This window comes from Coturnix japonica, chromosome 5 (genome assembly GCF_054131305.1).
Source record: "Coturnix japonica strain WE chromosome 5, WE-NBRP24, whole genome shotgun sequence".
Classification (NCBI taxonomy): Eukaryota; Metazoa; Chordata; class Aves; order Galliformes; family Phasianidae; genus Coturnix; species Coturnix japonica.
In genome coordinates, this window is record NC_140667.1 from 50825586 (window position 1) to 50841149 (window position 15564).

General features: G+C 41.7%; 1 protein-coding gene across 10 annotated transcripts in view; it reads left to right on the top strand.

The window, feature by feature from the left end:
- The window catches only part of PPP2R5E (protein phosphatase 2 regulatory subunit B'epsilon), a 69071-nt gene that overhangs the window by 12422 nt on the left and 41085 nt on the right, over positions 1-15564 (top strand). Inside the window, exon 1 of one of the 10 annotated variants that reach the window (XM_085547821.1) lies at positions 10043-10374. The exons of 8 other annotated variants lie outside the window; for them this stretch is intronic. The gene's annotated coding sequence lies outside the window, so the exon portion shown is untranslated. Of the gene's footprint in view, positions 1-10042; positions 10375-10959; positions 11162-15564 lie in introns of those variants that run through there. One more of the 10 variants, XM_032444880.2, reaches the window with a different exon arrangement.

Sequence of the window (15564 nt, forward strand, 5' to 3'; positions counted from 1 at the left end):
GTAACGCAAATGCCTAAACATCCACTAGTTGACAAGTTTCTCCTGTCCTCGCCACTTCCAAATTACAGGAAGGCACATATTTGACATGCAGAATGTTTTTAAAATGGAAAACGTATGTAGGAAGTGTTTTCTGAGTTCAGTTTGGGGCATCTATCTTTTCCATCGCTGGGAACAAAGGTGTGGAAGATGATGGTTACAGCTGAGGCAAACCTTGAAACCGACATAGGGAACATTATCCGCTTGATGAACACAGTATTACCAAGGGCAGGAAATTTGGCAGCTGGTTTTCTTTTGGTGTTTCAAAGAGCCTTTTGGAGTTGGGTTTTGCTGACAGGAGCTGATGTGGGACTGTATCACTGGTTATTGTTGTTACTTGCATTTCCTCTCTATTCCACCCAGCAAGTATTTTCCCTTTCTTTTCCCTTTGTTCTCTGTGACCGCCTTCTGTTCTCCACTTTCCACTTCTGACCTCTGACAGATACAATTCACTTATTTTTCCACAAGAGGGTGATAAAACTCACCCGTGCACATAAAAACAGGCATTCCAGGTAGAGTGGATTGCAGAGGTTATTGAAAACCGCAATAGAGTAAAATCAGATGTGTTCAGAAAGAGAAAAAAAAGCACCTTTTCATCATCTTAAGCTCCTTCAGTGTGTTGCAAAGGTTGTTTGTCTGCACTTCTGAAGGCAAGATGAGGCCTGTCAGGTTGGAGATCCACCCTTTAAAGGTGCCAGTGCCATCCTGCCCCTGCTGCCGTCACACTTCATTGCAGGACAGGCCTGTTATTCAGGCACTAGTCCTCCTTGTCCCTTTTGCACCATGTATTTCCTTGATTTTTTTATTTTATTATTTTATTCTTCCTATTAATAGAAGAATCATCATCTCCGCTGTCCCAGTGCTAAGAAACTACAGTGGTTGAAATTTATTCTCATCTTTAAAAAGCACAGTAAGGGTGGCAAAGGCAATACTGAGAGAGAAAAAATAGCTGCTACTTTGACATGCTTCTCATAGGGAATCAGTAGAAATCTCTATCTGCTTTTGACAAAACCTAAACCTTAGCAGGTATTTTATTCAAGATCAAATTCTGTTCTAGTGTCTAGGTATAGAAAGGGCCTATTGGTTGTGGGTCTGGTGGAGAGAAGTGGCTCTTAGTCCTTCTAGGAACAGAAATGAAGATGATGCCTAAAGCTCTGACACAGGATTTGACCCTTAGAAAAGTGGTCTATTTGTCTCTGAGTGCTCTTGATGGCAAAGCACGGTTGCAGACCTTGTAGGTGTGTGTGGGAAGGTTGAGATGGAGTGCTTTTAGTGCACTTTGAGGAAGAAGTAGTGTATCACAGTTGCTGCTAGGTGATATTTTGGATGCCATAAACTCAAAATGCTTCATTGCTGTAAACTGCCTGAGAATATCCTCTGAGCTGCCAGATTCAATCTTGTTGGCCACCAGTAAAAGGAACTGCAGCAAGTCCCTTAATGTTAGAGAACTAAGCAGGTGAGATCTGTACTGCGGGCTATGCGTAAGCTGAGCAGTGAAAAGGCTTCTGGAAGGATTCTAGGCACTTCATTATGCTACGTCAAAAGGAGTCCTGGCGAGGAAGGAGAAAGGAACAAAATGCTTGAGGTTATCTTTACCCCATCCTTCAATTACCTTGAACTTTCAGGTCACAGAATAAAAATTTCTCACTCTTATTTAATTTCAGAAGAGGAAACAAGTTCTACAAATAATAAAGAGAAACAATGCAGTCTTGTAAGAAAAAGGTGGTTGTGTGCCCAGTGGGCTCTTAAGCAAATCTTGTTGTTTTGTCTCCTTATGATGGGAAATTCTAAGGACAAGATAAATGTGTCACATTTCCTAAGGCAAGTCTGTCCATCTTTCTGTGTCCCATTCTCCCTTGGCTACCACATCCTTAATAAGCACAGTTGCATTTAATGAACAGTGTGTGGATGGAGCACTTGGCTGCTTGGGCAGACAGGGCCAAGTTTAAGGCTTGGTTCTGGTGTCTCAGTCTCAGAATATGATTTAGCTGGGAAGTATTGGTAATGGTTGGACTAGATGATCTTCTGCGTCTTTTCCAACCTCGATAATTCTGTGATTCTGTCTCAAGTGTGACAGATCTTTCTCCATAACACAGAGGGGGACAACCCCATCCCAAAGCAACCCTTCTACAAAGGGAAAGAGGCACCACAAAACCCAAATCTTTCTTTCTGTGTACACTTCTGAGAGAGTGAAATTTGAATTTACATTAGCAAAGGAGAAGTGTTAAGTTTTGAGGTTATTGCACTGATGAGGGAATGTCATAGCATCTAGATGCTGAAGTTTGTGGCTAGGAACAGGTTTTGAAGTGTCTGTCTTGTATTTCTGAGTTACTTTTATTTTCCTGCCTGGTAAGGAACAGTCACTCCTGCTGCAGAAACTTTGTTAATCAAGGATTTTGCAGAGAGAAAGATTGACGTGCTCCTCAGACTAAATTCCGAGGTGGCCTCATTTGACATGAGCACATTGTTGGTCTCTCCTCGTTATGCACAATTGATCCAGGCATGAACAGGCATCATACCAGAGCAAAAATTAATCTGAGAGCCAACATCTTCAAAGTTGGTTCCCTTGTAGTGAAACGTGCCAAAGCTTCATGGTCAATAAAAAGCAAATAGCTTGGAAGTGAACGTATTCTTATGTTTATTTAGTTTTGGATATGTATTACACTTCTGGATTAAACCCCTGATATTTCAGATAGAGTTAATGGAAAAGCTCTGTGGTGATATGCAATATAGAATAACAAAACCTAGGGTATTTTTTCATTACCATTGGGCTCTTTTGAGCAAAGCATTCAATGCTTAATAACATTTTTGCTTGTATAGTTTTAAATGTCTCGAGCAACAGGACCTATTTCATATCTGGATCTGCAGCAAGGATAGTGGGGTAGAGTGCCCTGCTGTGTGTGCTTTGATTTGGGAAAGGAGGCAAATGGGTGAAAGGGAAAAGAACTTTGGCATTCCCCCTTACTCCTATATGCGGTGGGACAGGGGCAGTGCCTCCCCCTCTGTGAGCTCTTGTGGTCAGTGCTATTTCTCTGCATTATTATTTCCCAGGTTTCTCGTTCATACTGAATGTCAGTATTTGGGATTATTTTTTCCTGGATATATTAGTTGGTGTTTTTCCAAACTGAATTTCACTTTGTTTTTTGGCAACATATAAATTTGCTAAAGTTCCTTTGTAGTATTTCTGACTTTACTGCTATTTGAAGTTCTGTGTTTAATATCCTTAGAAGTTGTCTATACGCTATTTTAATCATATAGATCATTAAGGAAGATATTAATATCTGGGCTAAATTGATTCTTGCATCTCTCTGGCATTTCTTTCTAGTTGGATACTTATTAAAGTATTCCTTATTAAAGATTCCTGTCCTTTTTATTTTGGGACATTTTGGCAGTACTGAATTTCTCTGCCTTTCCTGTCCCCCCTCAGAGCTGGAACCAGTTTTAAACATAGGGCTTTGGGATCAAGAGAAGTGTGACTTTTGTTTCTCATGCTGGAACAGAGCAAAGTTGATAGATCTAATCACAGTCAAAATCGAAGTTATATTACAATGACTGGGAATATATCCTCCCATTGATTTCAACATGCTGTCTTTGTACTTTAATTTGTGCAGTAAAGGTTCTTGAAATGATAAATTATTAAGTAAATATTTTCCTAGTGGAATGTGCTTTCTATTTTTATATATCATCTTGAGAACAGAATGTGATTCCTTTCTGTAGGGTCAGCTATTTGAAATACTTGCCTCTGTTTGTTCTAACTGCATAATCTATAATCCTCAATATGTCTTTAATCCACTTTATCTCTTTCAGTTCTACATCTTTGGGATAAGGAAGAATGTAGTATGAGAGGTAGAATTCAAGGGTGTTAAGTTTGGAAAGATTAGTTCAGTTTCTGAACTCGGTATTGATAGACTTTGATGAATGCTCTACAAAAGAAATGAAGAGTTAAGGAAATGAAGTACTCATATTTTCATTTCTATTGGAGTGAGTAAATAATAAACAACAAAGAAGTTTTATAGTGTTTCCTATCTGGAGCTGTGATAACGTGAGAGATGAAATTTACCACCAGGCTAATCTGAAAAATCTACAGCCTTCAGGGAAAGGAATTGATTGATTTTAGTTTGACTTACTGTGGTTATTGTGTGACGTCTGATTGAACCTAAGGATGTTTATATGCATGACTAAGATAGAAAACTGCTATGTTGTTTGTTTGTTTATTTTAAGGATTGTCTACATAGAATTGAGTGGCCCGGGATAAACACAGTTGTGTGTAGGCGAAAAACTTCTTATAGAATTGCTGGTAATCTCTATGTATTAATAGGCAAAATGTGACCTTTAAACAAAATTGCTGGTTTTGTTAGGGGTGTGTATTTTGATGGACTCGATAAATGGCCCCTTTTTCAAGAAGCAAAGGAAGGGAAGACCAGGCATGAACAATCAGCTGTCAGAATTTCAGATGGTTCCCTTTAATTTTAATTTAAACTCGAAGTTTAAGACTGTTGTTTCTGTGTGTGAATCTCATTCAGAGCGCGATGACAGGTGAACGCTGCTTTCCAGAGGCTTTAAATGCAAATATAGTTGACTCGCTTTTCTGAGTGTTGCTTTTGCGTGTTTCGGTAATTGACTGCAGTCGAGAACTGTTAACTAAAATCAGTTGTCAAAGGTCAGGTTTCTATGTTTGTCTAATCCTAAGGCATTAGGTACCATTTGTCAGGGGATGATGGATTTCTCATTTTGCTTAGTGACAAATAATCTGATGTTACAAGGCCTTTCAGTTTGGGAGGGGGTAGGCAGTGATGCCAGTGAATGGCAAACCTGTGCAGCACAGATAGTTGTTAATAGGGCATGCTGCTTAGCAGGCCCGGCTTCCAGCACCACCACAATTTTGCCTTACTTTGTTAAATGGAGTTATGATAAACCTGAGTGTTTCTGGTTTCAGACTGTAGAAGAAGATGGAAATCAGAGATGTTAAGGAAACCTGGCACAACAATCCTAGTGTTTGTTGTTCTTAGCAGAGGCCGGGAACGTGCGTAACACTGAAAATCCACATTCTTACAATACTGAACAGAAGGAAAATGTTAGTGGGGAATGTCAGGATTACACATCTATAAAACTTCTGAGAATCCTGTGAGGAGATTTAAACAGCGCTGTAGCTTGTTTTCATGAGTAGAGATTTCCTTTATAGGAAATAAGACGTATGTAAAGCAGCACAGGCCCTGTTTGCTGCTTGCCCTTAAGAATGGCTCCATCTCACCCTTTCTCCAGGAGGATGGCAGCCAGCTGAGGGAGCGTGTGAATCTCAACACCGAAACCTCTGTTGCTGCTCCTGTAATGCCAGTGCTGTTGCATCGCGTGGGTGCAGGGAAGGAGGGCCTGCAGATCTGACTATTGCTGCTAACAATTTCCAGCAAGGAAATAAGTGGAAATTTACATTTTTCCTTTTAGACAACTAGAAATTGTCTAGCAGGGCATTAGCTTCTCTGCTTAAATTCGTATTGTGCTCTCTGTACTGCCATACCATTTTCAGTAAAAGAGCAGTTGCATGGAGACAAAGAGACTGCTGATTTAAGTCTTAATAGAGGAGTCTGTTATGCTTCAGCTGTGGGAGGATTCTAAATGTAGCCAAGAGGTTGGCAGATGCTACCTGGACTGCAACTACTTCAAAATATTAAGCGGCTGTTAAGGTTTGCTTAAAAACATTTGATGGCTGAAAGAGTTCCTGGGGAAAAAAATATGACAGGTACAGGAGTTTTTGTTTTAAAAATGCACTTGTTGTCTGGGTTTGATTTGCTGTTCGTTTTGAATAGTAACTGCAATCAAGTAGAGTTAAGCTGCCAACTCCAGCAAAATATTGATGGGGGGAACCAACCTAATCCTTCATTCTGTTCCCACCTGTCTTGCAATTTTTTGGTAAATGATGTTGGCTTATATAACACCTTGGCTTTCACTTTCAAAGGGAGTCAAGACTGGTTCTGATGATGTCAGTCGAGCTCAAAGCTGCATGGCGTTGTCTTGAAGTCCTAAGGAAGCTCAGTGTGTCTGCTGATCTTAAGGTTTTCCTAAGCTATAACACTCTAAAAATTTACTCAGGGGTTTGTTTTGCACTGCCATGTTTGAGAGCAGTGAAGCAGGGTGGTGGGTCTGCTCAGTTCCTCCTGCCTACAAGCTACACGCTCAAGAGAAGCCTTGTCTGAACCATCCTTGTTGCTGCACTGGCCTCTGCAGGACTCTGGAGCTGCCCCGGTTCCTCACCTTGCTGCTGTGCCCTCTTAGCTGTGTCATTTCTAACCCGTGAGGTGCTGTGTGGGATGCATGAAATGTGCTACCCCAGCAGTTTGGGTTTGTTTTGCCTCTTGGTGGGTGGGGAGGGGAAATGAAGAAGTGGTGTGAAGCTGTTGTGCTGCATACCTAAATGGAGAGAGAAGGCCTAAGGAAGCCATTGCACAGGACCACAGTAGTTAATTTAAGCTAAGAGTGTGAACTTCTAATTAATTTCTGAGTGTAGTTCCCTTTGTGACCTGTTTCACAAGTAGGGTTGATGACAGGATTGCTGTGCTGGGTCATTAAATAGTTAACATTAATGGAGATATTTGTGCTTCAGAAGCCTGGGTTTGCACGCATGTGGGTCTAAGCATTTTCAGTAGAAGGCATCTGGTGTTTAGCCTGGGAACAAGTCAAAAGAGGTGATTGGTGTTTTGTACCTTTAGAATACAGCTGATTTTTGAATGCCTGATGCTTCAAGGAGGTGCTGCAAAACTGGGGAGAGTCTTATATGAGCGTTTCAGCCATAGCTCACGTAGAGCCACAAAGTAATACCCTCATGAACTAAAATCTCATTGAATCTGAATGGAAAACGCACTTCTCCCTGGCCCAGCAATTGCTGAAGTGATCATTTCCTGGTGTGCAAATTGCACTGAAAACTTGGAGATTTCTACAGTGTTATCTGAAAGAAATACTTTTCTCCTCTGGTGTGTGCAGCCAAGTCATAGTGAAGGCTTTATCATGAATGTTCTTTCCAGTTTGCTTCATACACTTCTGCTTTGTCCATAAACATCACAGAATCACAGAATGACCCAGGTTGGAAGGGACCTCAAGGATCATGTAGTTCCAACCCCCCTGCCTGGCAGGGCCACCAAACATACACCTTTACTAGATCAGGTTGCCCAGGGCCCCGTCCAACCTGGTCTTGAACACCTCCAAGGACGGGGCATCCACAACCTCCCTGGGCAGCCTGTTCCAGGGCCTAACCACTCTCCTAGTAAAGAACTTCCCCCTAACATCCAACCTAAATCTTCCCTCTTTTAACTTAAAACCATTTCCCCGTGTCCTGCTATTGTCAGCCCTTTCGAAGAGTTTACTCCCCTCCTGGGAGTAAGTTCCCTTCAGTATTGAAAGTCTACAATGAGGTCATTGGTCATCAACCAGCCCAAATCTGGCAGCGTTCTGTGGCGGTGGAAACTATTTTATGTGTAACAGCGAGATAGATAGATATCATAATGTCATAATTACGAACGATTGAGGATTTAGCATCTGTTATTAACCGGAGTGTGCGTGTGTCATGCTTGCAGAGATAGACGAGCATGATTTATTTCCTTGTAGGTGTGACAGAGGTGTCAGCGTGACTTGTGTGTGTGGCATGGGGAGATTTGTGCTGGGAGGTGCTGTAGGAGAAGGAGGGCCATAGAGACGTGTTAAATGATTGAAGAAACAGGGAGCACGTATTCAGTGGTACGAGAGGGGTTATGGTCATAATGTGTTATAGGGAGAAAGTATTGGGCAAGCTACTGCCATTGGCTAATGGCAGAATTTAGTCATGCACTGTTAAAAATGAGGACAAATACATGCTTTCAGAACTTGTATAAAATGTGGTTAGATTCTGTGCTGTGCGCTGCTCCACCATGAGTCACGGCCTGTCTGAAAGCTGTGTCGTAGTTGAGTGCAGTTATGGGGTGCCTCCATGTTGGTCTGATGGACTGTTTCATTTGCGTTAGGTGATGCGTTCTGGTAGCCCCTTCCAGCTCACATAATCTTGTTTAAGAAGTTGTGTATCATAGAGTGGCCTGGATTGAAAAGCACCTCAAAGATCATCCAGTTTCAGCCCCCCTGCTGTAGGCAGGGTCACCAACCACCAGGCCAGACTGCCCAGAGCCACATCCAGCTGGTGAGAATTTGTCAGTAAGGTTGTAAGGGATTAGAACAGCAAAGTGAGGCTTACCAGGGTGGAGTGGATGGGTATTTCCTTGGAGGAATTGTGCGCTGCTGTTCCCTCATCTCTGTGCACTCATGTGATGCTGTGGCAGCTGCTGGCTCCTTTTGCTGCTCAGTCTGAGACACCAGGCCGTGATGTGCAGAGCACATGATAACACAAAATGCAATTGAGCTTGGTGGGATCCAGTCCTGACTGCTGCACCGTGTTGTATAACCATTCAGAAAATCCAGGGTGTCTCAAATTGAGCATTGAAAATTAATGGATGCTGAATTCTATCATTTCTCAGCGTACTTCTAAATTAGTATCTTGTGAGTAATGCAGCATAAAAACGATTTCCTTGAAAGTGTTATTTTTGTTCGGTTTGAGGAAAAAACAACTATCACTCCATGCAAACTCTTTAAGATGAGCTGCTTTTATTACAGCTAAGTACCTGGAAGTTTGCTCCAGTCTTAATTTAATAGAAGTAAATCTGATAGAATTCTTCTGTTTTTCATTCCATAAAGCACAGACTGTAGCCTGTATTACTCAGAAGTGTTGGATGCAGGTAATGATGGAACTCACTGAAGGTGAGATGCGATCCCGGATGGGACATTGTCACTGTGCTGCTTCACTTGGAACACGAAGTCCTTCTTCTCAATCCCATTATTTTCTTAAAGCAATAAAACGTTAAAATCAATTATTCTGCTTTTAATTTGTTAATTTATGATTTCATTACACAGAGTTTGTTTTCCTCTCTAAGTGTAGTGTGCCATGTTACTGTTTTCAATGAAAGCTGTAGTTAATTTTATTGTTCCATCAGGTCCATTTATTCTCATTAAGCAAACTTCAGTAAGCCTTGCGGGGTTAAAGTAGGGTTGTCGCTGTGGACTGAAACTAATTTGAAACTGTGATCCTGCTGAAGGTCTTCTATTTTCTCACTTCCTTCTGCCCACCCTGAGTACAAGTCACTTGCACACCTTCCCTCCTGTCTTTCTGAACTGCTAATGAAGAACCCTGATACCACGCACATCTACCTTGTTCACTTTCAACTTGTTGTCCCCTTCATTGGCTCTGCAGATTGGGGAATGCTGATCAGGAGCAGTAATATTTGTGTGGTCTGTGCTCTCAGTGCCTCCCGGTATCAGAGTTTTACCACTCACTCTGTGGTGTAACATGTAGTAACTTAAGCACTATCTTACATGCCCTTACACTATTTTTGCCCTTCTTGGCTATTTGCCTTCCTATTTCCAAACAACTTTCTTAAAGTTAGTCAGGCAGATCATTCAAGGTAAAAGGGAATGGCTGCTCTGCCCCTGCAGAAAGGATAGTGAAACCTCAGAGGTGCTGGCCAGGTGATTTAAAAAACAGATTAACAAACGAAGACAAGTCTCATGGCTGTTCTTCTAAGAACTCCTTAAATCCAGCCTTTTCATTTAGTCTTATAGTGAATCGGAGGAAATGAAAGTGTGTGCTGAAGAATTCAAATGCTGTGCAGGTTCAAAACGTGCTTAACTACAAACAGTGAATAGCTGAAAGGAAAGCTGCTTAGTGCACCTTGTTGAAAAATGATTATGCTCTTGTTCTCTGAAAATAAAGGATTGTAATTTAAGGCTGCCTTTATACCGGGAGGCTTTTCTCCTGAGTTGTTTCGAGGTAGAGATGGAAAAAGGAAGTAATTTGTGAAATGTTGAAATACAGCTCACTGTCAAAGCAACCAAAGAATAGAATTACTCAAAATAAATAGTTGCTCTTATTTTGAAAGCGTGTCAAAGTGTAGGAGCTTTATTTATGCATAGTTGCTATTGGCTGCACAAAACCCTCACTTCTGTGGCTAATGATAGATAGGAGTACTAATAATATAATTCATGCCTTGTCATATTTTGCTGCTTAATCATCTTATTTGGCACTCCCCCGGCCGTGTTCTGTGTGGACGTAATTCAGGAATGAAAGCTCACTTGGGCGCTAACATCACCGTACGGCAGTCACATACACTGGGATTATGCAGATAATGAAAGGACTCTGACTAGCTCGTGTTTACCTCCTAAAACTTGGGTGAAGTTGGGGACAGTAAACAGGCAACGTGCTGGGAGCAGCCTCTTTGGCAGGATGATGGCCTGGATCTCCTTGCGTCACAACTGCTTTCAAGAGCCAGGGTGGGTAAGCAGAAACTGAGAGCTCTGGCAGGCACAGCACTGTGTGTCAGCAGTGCTGCTTGGAGTTCTCACTGTGCACATCCTTTGGAAAGCTGTCCATCTTTTACACCCTCTTTCTGCTTTCAGAAGTTGTATCTCAAGGATGGTGGTTTTATTTTGTTGTTATTTGGTTAGAATAATAGAACCCGTGTCAGAAAGTAGTTGGATTTTTTGTTTGTTTGTTTTCCTTAATTTAATGTTAACAGCCACGATTTTAAAAGCATTTTCCTAAATGCCAACAGCGAGCCCTGAATTCCAACCAGTTCAATAAGTGTTGCTGTCTGTCTGATTTAAAACAAGTGGGAAATAAGCTGTATTTACTCAAAACCACTGTTGCTTTGCTTGGTTTATAAAGAGCATTTCATCTTCAAGCAGTACAGGTTCTTCTGAGATAGCTGTGATTTTTCGTGGTGTAGTTTCCATGCTCATGTCAATGCATGAATAACAAATAATAGAATGGGTGGGGAGGAAGTTGATTCTAATGTGACTTAAAGCATGCTTGCTTCCAGCTCAGCGATTGGCTGGTTGAAAAGAGCGATTTGCTGTGCTGTTTGTTTGAGCCTTGGGTTGTTTGGTGTTAATCACCATCCAGTTATGAATATAATTCTCTAGTTAGGCTGTAGGTTAGTGCTGGGTTTTTAGACATACCTTCAGTGAGCGCTCGAGTTAAAAGGGGAGGGATGGGATTGTTCTTCGTGGTGATGCATTAATGGCACCGAGCAGTGTTCTACCTGCAGATGCGATGAAGGTAAGATTCTTGTGTTGAAGAGGACTGAAAAACTAAGGCATTGGTAATTATCACTGCAGTTTCTTGAATACTTAGAAATGAATTTCCTCATATTCTGTTTGCAGTGTCTGTGAGGTGTTGCACATAATCAATGGGCACGTTCTTTTTACCTCTAGCTTTTTTAGTATTGTTTATGGCATAGGTTCTCCTAAATTTGGAGTAGGAAACCTTTTTGGTTTCCTTATTCTGATGTTTTTCTTGGACTTTTACTGACACTTATTGTTTAAAATATTCTGTCTGTGAATAGTGTAGCAAAGTGGCCTCAGCAGAGGATATTGCTGAATATTTGAAGTTTAAGTGCGTAAAAGGGAGATGTATGTCAGTGTCTGTTAGATGGTAACATAAGGCGAGGGCTGGTCTCTGTGTTCAGTGATTTTAAGAGGCGCTGTGTTTGTACTGTAAATGTTACCAAACGTTTTTGCTGAAGTTAAGGGTACTTTTGAAGCTGGCAGTGAACACACCCTGGCTCAGGTTGATTCTCCTCCAGCCAGAGGCAGTGTTATGTGCAGAATAAGGGCAAAATTCACTTGTGAAGACAGGGGAGGATTCCAGTTTTTTGAGCTTTTATGTGAAATGTAGAAACCCAGAAGCTTTCTTACCAGTCTTGCATTCTTAAGTATTTCCATTGGGAATCTGCATTTGTGTTGGGCGTAAGAAAGGACGCTGGCACCGCTGATTATGCACAATAAGAGAATCCTCAGTGTGAGAAGCTTAATTTTAAAATTCCAGTCCAGTAAGAGGTTTGGACACCTCCTGTACATCGCATGTTTTACCACTTGGGCATTCACAGAGCATTGGGAGTTTAAATTATTGTAATTCTGACATTTATTCCAGTCATTTGTTTTGGTGTGTTTGGTTTTCTTTTGTTTGCTTGTTTGCTTGCTTGTAATCATTCTCAAATTGGTCTGAAATTTTTCTTCCTACAGATTTCAGTGATTTTTTTCCTGCATATGTTGAGGGGGAAAATATCTATATTTATTCATTTGTTTTAAAGCTCCAGAAGAAGTCAGGAAGCATAACATGAGCTGTGATCGTTGTCTTAGACCTACCCAAAAGTAAAGGGTTAATGGCAGCTTCTCAGGTAGTCACAAGAAGCGGTGGGCTGAGCACTGAAAGGGGAAGACAGGCAGAAGTTGTTGCTCACTCAGAACCAGGAAGCAAAGATGAACTGGAAAGACCTGTTGTATAAAGGCCCTGGGTTATATCTGGTGCAAGTGGAGGTATTAGAGCTGCCTAATGCCGGAAGCTGAGCACAGAGGGTGAGGAGCTCTGCCTGAGCTCATCTGTTCTGCGAGAGAGAGCAGGAAAGTGCTGCTGCGGGCACACTGCTTCCATCCCTCTGATATCTAACTTGCCCTCCCATCAGCTTCTTTAGCTCCTTCCTAACATTGAGGGGAATAAAAAAGGAAAAAAATTAAAGTATGAAATAGTATGCTTTTAAGTGGTGGTAGCGAGGATGTGGAGAAATGATGATTAAATGTTATACTTAAACAGGTGGAGCGCATTATTTTGTAATAATCTGATTTTGTTTGCCGTACAACTACTTCAGTCGAAAGTACTGATCCAGTACTTGCATCCATATAGAAGCTAGTAGAATTGTCAGGTTCATTTGGTTTTTTTTTGTTTTCAGGTGATCTGAGATACTGAAGGGAGGGCCGTGGGTAAATACTTGAACTGTGAGTGCCCTAAGGTGGTGCTGGTGCCTCAAGGGAGGATTATCTCATGGTGGGAAGGCTGGGGCCCAAAGCAGAAGAACCTGCTGTTTTCATTACACAAACAGCTTTTTTTTTTTTTTCATGTCTTCTGCCTTGGTGTACCTTTATCTTACTGTAGAACAAGGAAACCTGTGTGTCCAGCTGTTCTCCAGGTTGGGCGGTGTGCAGGAAGGGACAATAAACTGGGACTTCTTTGTAGCTTATCTGAGTAAGGACAAACAGCTCTGGGTTGATGATCCATCTCTGGTAGGCAGGTCCTGCTGAGTGCAGGAAGTGACCCTGAAATGACAGAAAGGCCCCATGGGCAGAGGGGGCGAGCCAGCAGGGAGGTGTGCTGGGTGGATACGTACCATGTGAAGGTAGTGGTATCCTCTCCAGTGCAGAGTGTGTTTGGCCTGATTGGAGCTGGGAACCATGAACCCTCCAGGTTAATGGTAACAGGATGCAGGGGAAGGACTGCAGTCTGCTCCATGTGTTGGTTCTTTTTGGCTGCATCAAATTCAAAAGCACATCCCTTTCACCTTCATTTCAAGTAGAAGGAAGTTCCTTTCTCACAGAAGTAGCAAAACAAACCATCATAGAAACATGCAGTTTCTCATTTGCAAGATAAATGATTTCAAGTTCTCTTGGGTCCGCATGGAAAAAATACTCTGCTGTTTTACCGGATGCTGTGTTCTCCAAAACATCCCATTTTTAAATGGCTTTTTCTTAATGATCCACAGCTGAAGGCCCTTCCCTGTACTCTTGGCAGCCCATGCAGTCTTTATGGGGTGGAACAGGATCCTTCTTTCGTCCTCAGAAAGAGTATTAATCCTGCCCATATTTAAGTGAGTCCAGGATTACTAATCTGTTGAAAAGCTCTGCTTTTAGTTTTTACAGATGCTGTTCAGGACATCCGATATTTGCATTCATGTTATCAGAAATGTGCTGTATGTTTCTGACATCCTCAGAGTTTCCAGAAGAGATTCACTGCAGCAGTATTAAATTATTGCAGTCCTCATTAGTAAAAATGAATCAAGTTCTCTTAATAAAACGCTAATTTTCTCATTTACGTTCCCTATTTCTGAAGTAATGACTTTTAAATACTCAGCATTTGAATTTTCCTTTCTAGTGGAATAATAAAGTGTCATAATGGCCTTAAAGTAATGTATAATGAATTTAGAGCATTTAGCTATTTACTTTTCTCACTGTTTGCTTAGTAAAAGCTGCCTTACCAGTCTGTCTAATGATCTTTCTTTCCTCTTTGAGCCATCCTGGTTGATAACTGCTCAGAAGCAGAATTCTTGGGAGGAGATTCCAACATGTTTAATGTTAACTTTTCATGAGCTGTATAATTGAGAAGCAGATGGGACTCCCTGTGTGTTCTGAAACGTGCTGTGTAGCTGGGAAGCCAGCTGTATGGAAATACACCTGCTTCCGAATTTATTGTTTGTACGTGTATATGTTCATCATTTATTTCACTCTTTAACAATCCAGCTTTGCCTGGTTTTTCTGTCATCTCTTCTAGGGAGAGCTTAGCATGTGTACATGTTTATCTAGGTAATATATAAGAGACTGCTGAATAAGCAGGAAGCAGTGATAAATGCTGCAGCTATCACCTGTTTTGCGTGGTGCTTTCTTAGTGGAGTTGGAGCTTTCAATATATAACATTCTCCTGCAAGAGTGTCATTACTTTAAAGAGCGTGTGAGAAAAGTTGCTATAGCGCCTTGCCTCCTAAAATATGGTTAATCTGTATTAAACTCCGGGCTTCCTCTTGCATGGGAACAAATTTACTGGAGGTTTCCTCATTTGAATACATTAAGTATGAGGCATAGGCATTCCTCAGTGCAGCAGCTGAGAAAGAGTTACTCAGCTAGGTTACTTTTCCAGTTGTGACTAAGGGGCCGATTAGCAGCGTCCGGAATGAGACGGCAGCACCTAGGTAAAAATAGATGGCATTTGGAGAAGCTGGGGGCTGTTTTGGAGATCTTCAGCTGCAGACTGAGAGATTGAGGCAAAGAGGCGAGCTTAAGGAAGGAGTATTACAGATATGAGTGTGGAAGAACTCCATCTGCAGGCAGAGGTAAGGCAGGGAGTATGATGGGATTGGATCCCCGGACTGAAAGGCCTCTGCTGTGGGAGGGATGTCTGAGCTGGGTTCTTCACTCCCCTCTGAAAGGAGGGATGATGCTAGCACTGATATTAATGTGAAAAAAGCAATAACGTCCTCTACATGACAAGAACCAGCCCTAAGAGTGTAAAGCTTGCTAGGTTTTTAGGCTATTAAGAATTGATACTGTAGTGCTCTGTCTGAGGAAGGGTAATGCACATGAAAGTGCTGCTTCAATAGGTTAACTTGAAGGTCATTAGTTGCTACTAAGAGACCAAGTCATGGAGTGGGGTGGTGACCCTAATAGCACGAGATTGTATTTTGCTTTCTATCTTTCACAGTTATAACTTTGTCCTATGACAGTAGCAGGTTGAGTGGTCTTTCTGTGTTCTTCCTATAGGATGCTGAAGCTTCTATTAGGATACTTTAGAGCTCTGCTCTGTTCTTCACTGACCTGTGCTGACTTAGCTACTGGGTTGGGAAAGAACCATCTGCACGTGCTCTGATACACACGGAATGTAACATAGAGAATGTAGAGTGCTGTCTGCCTTATTAGATA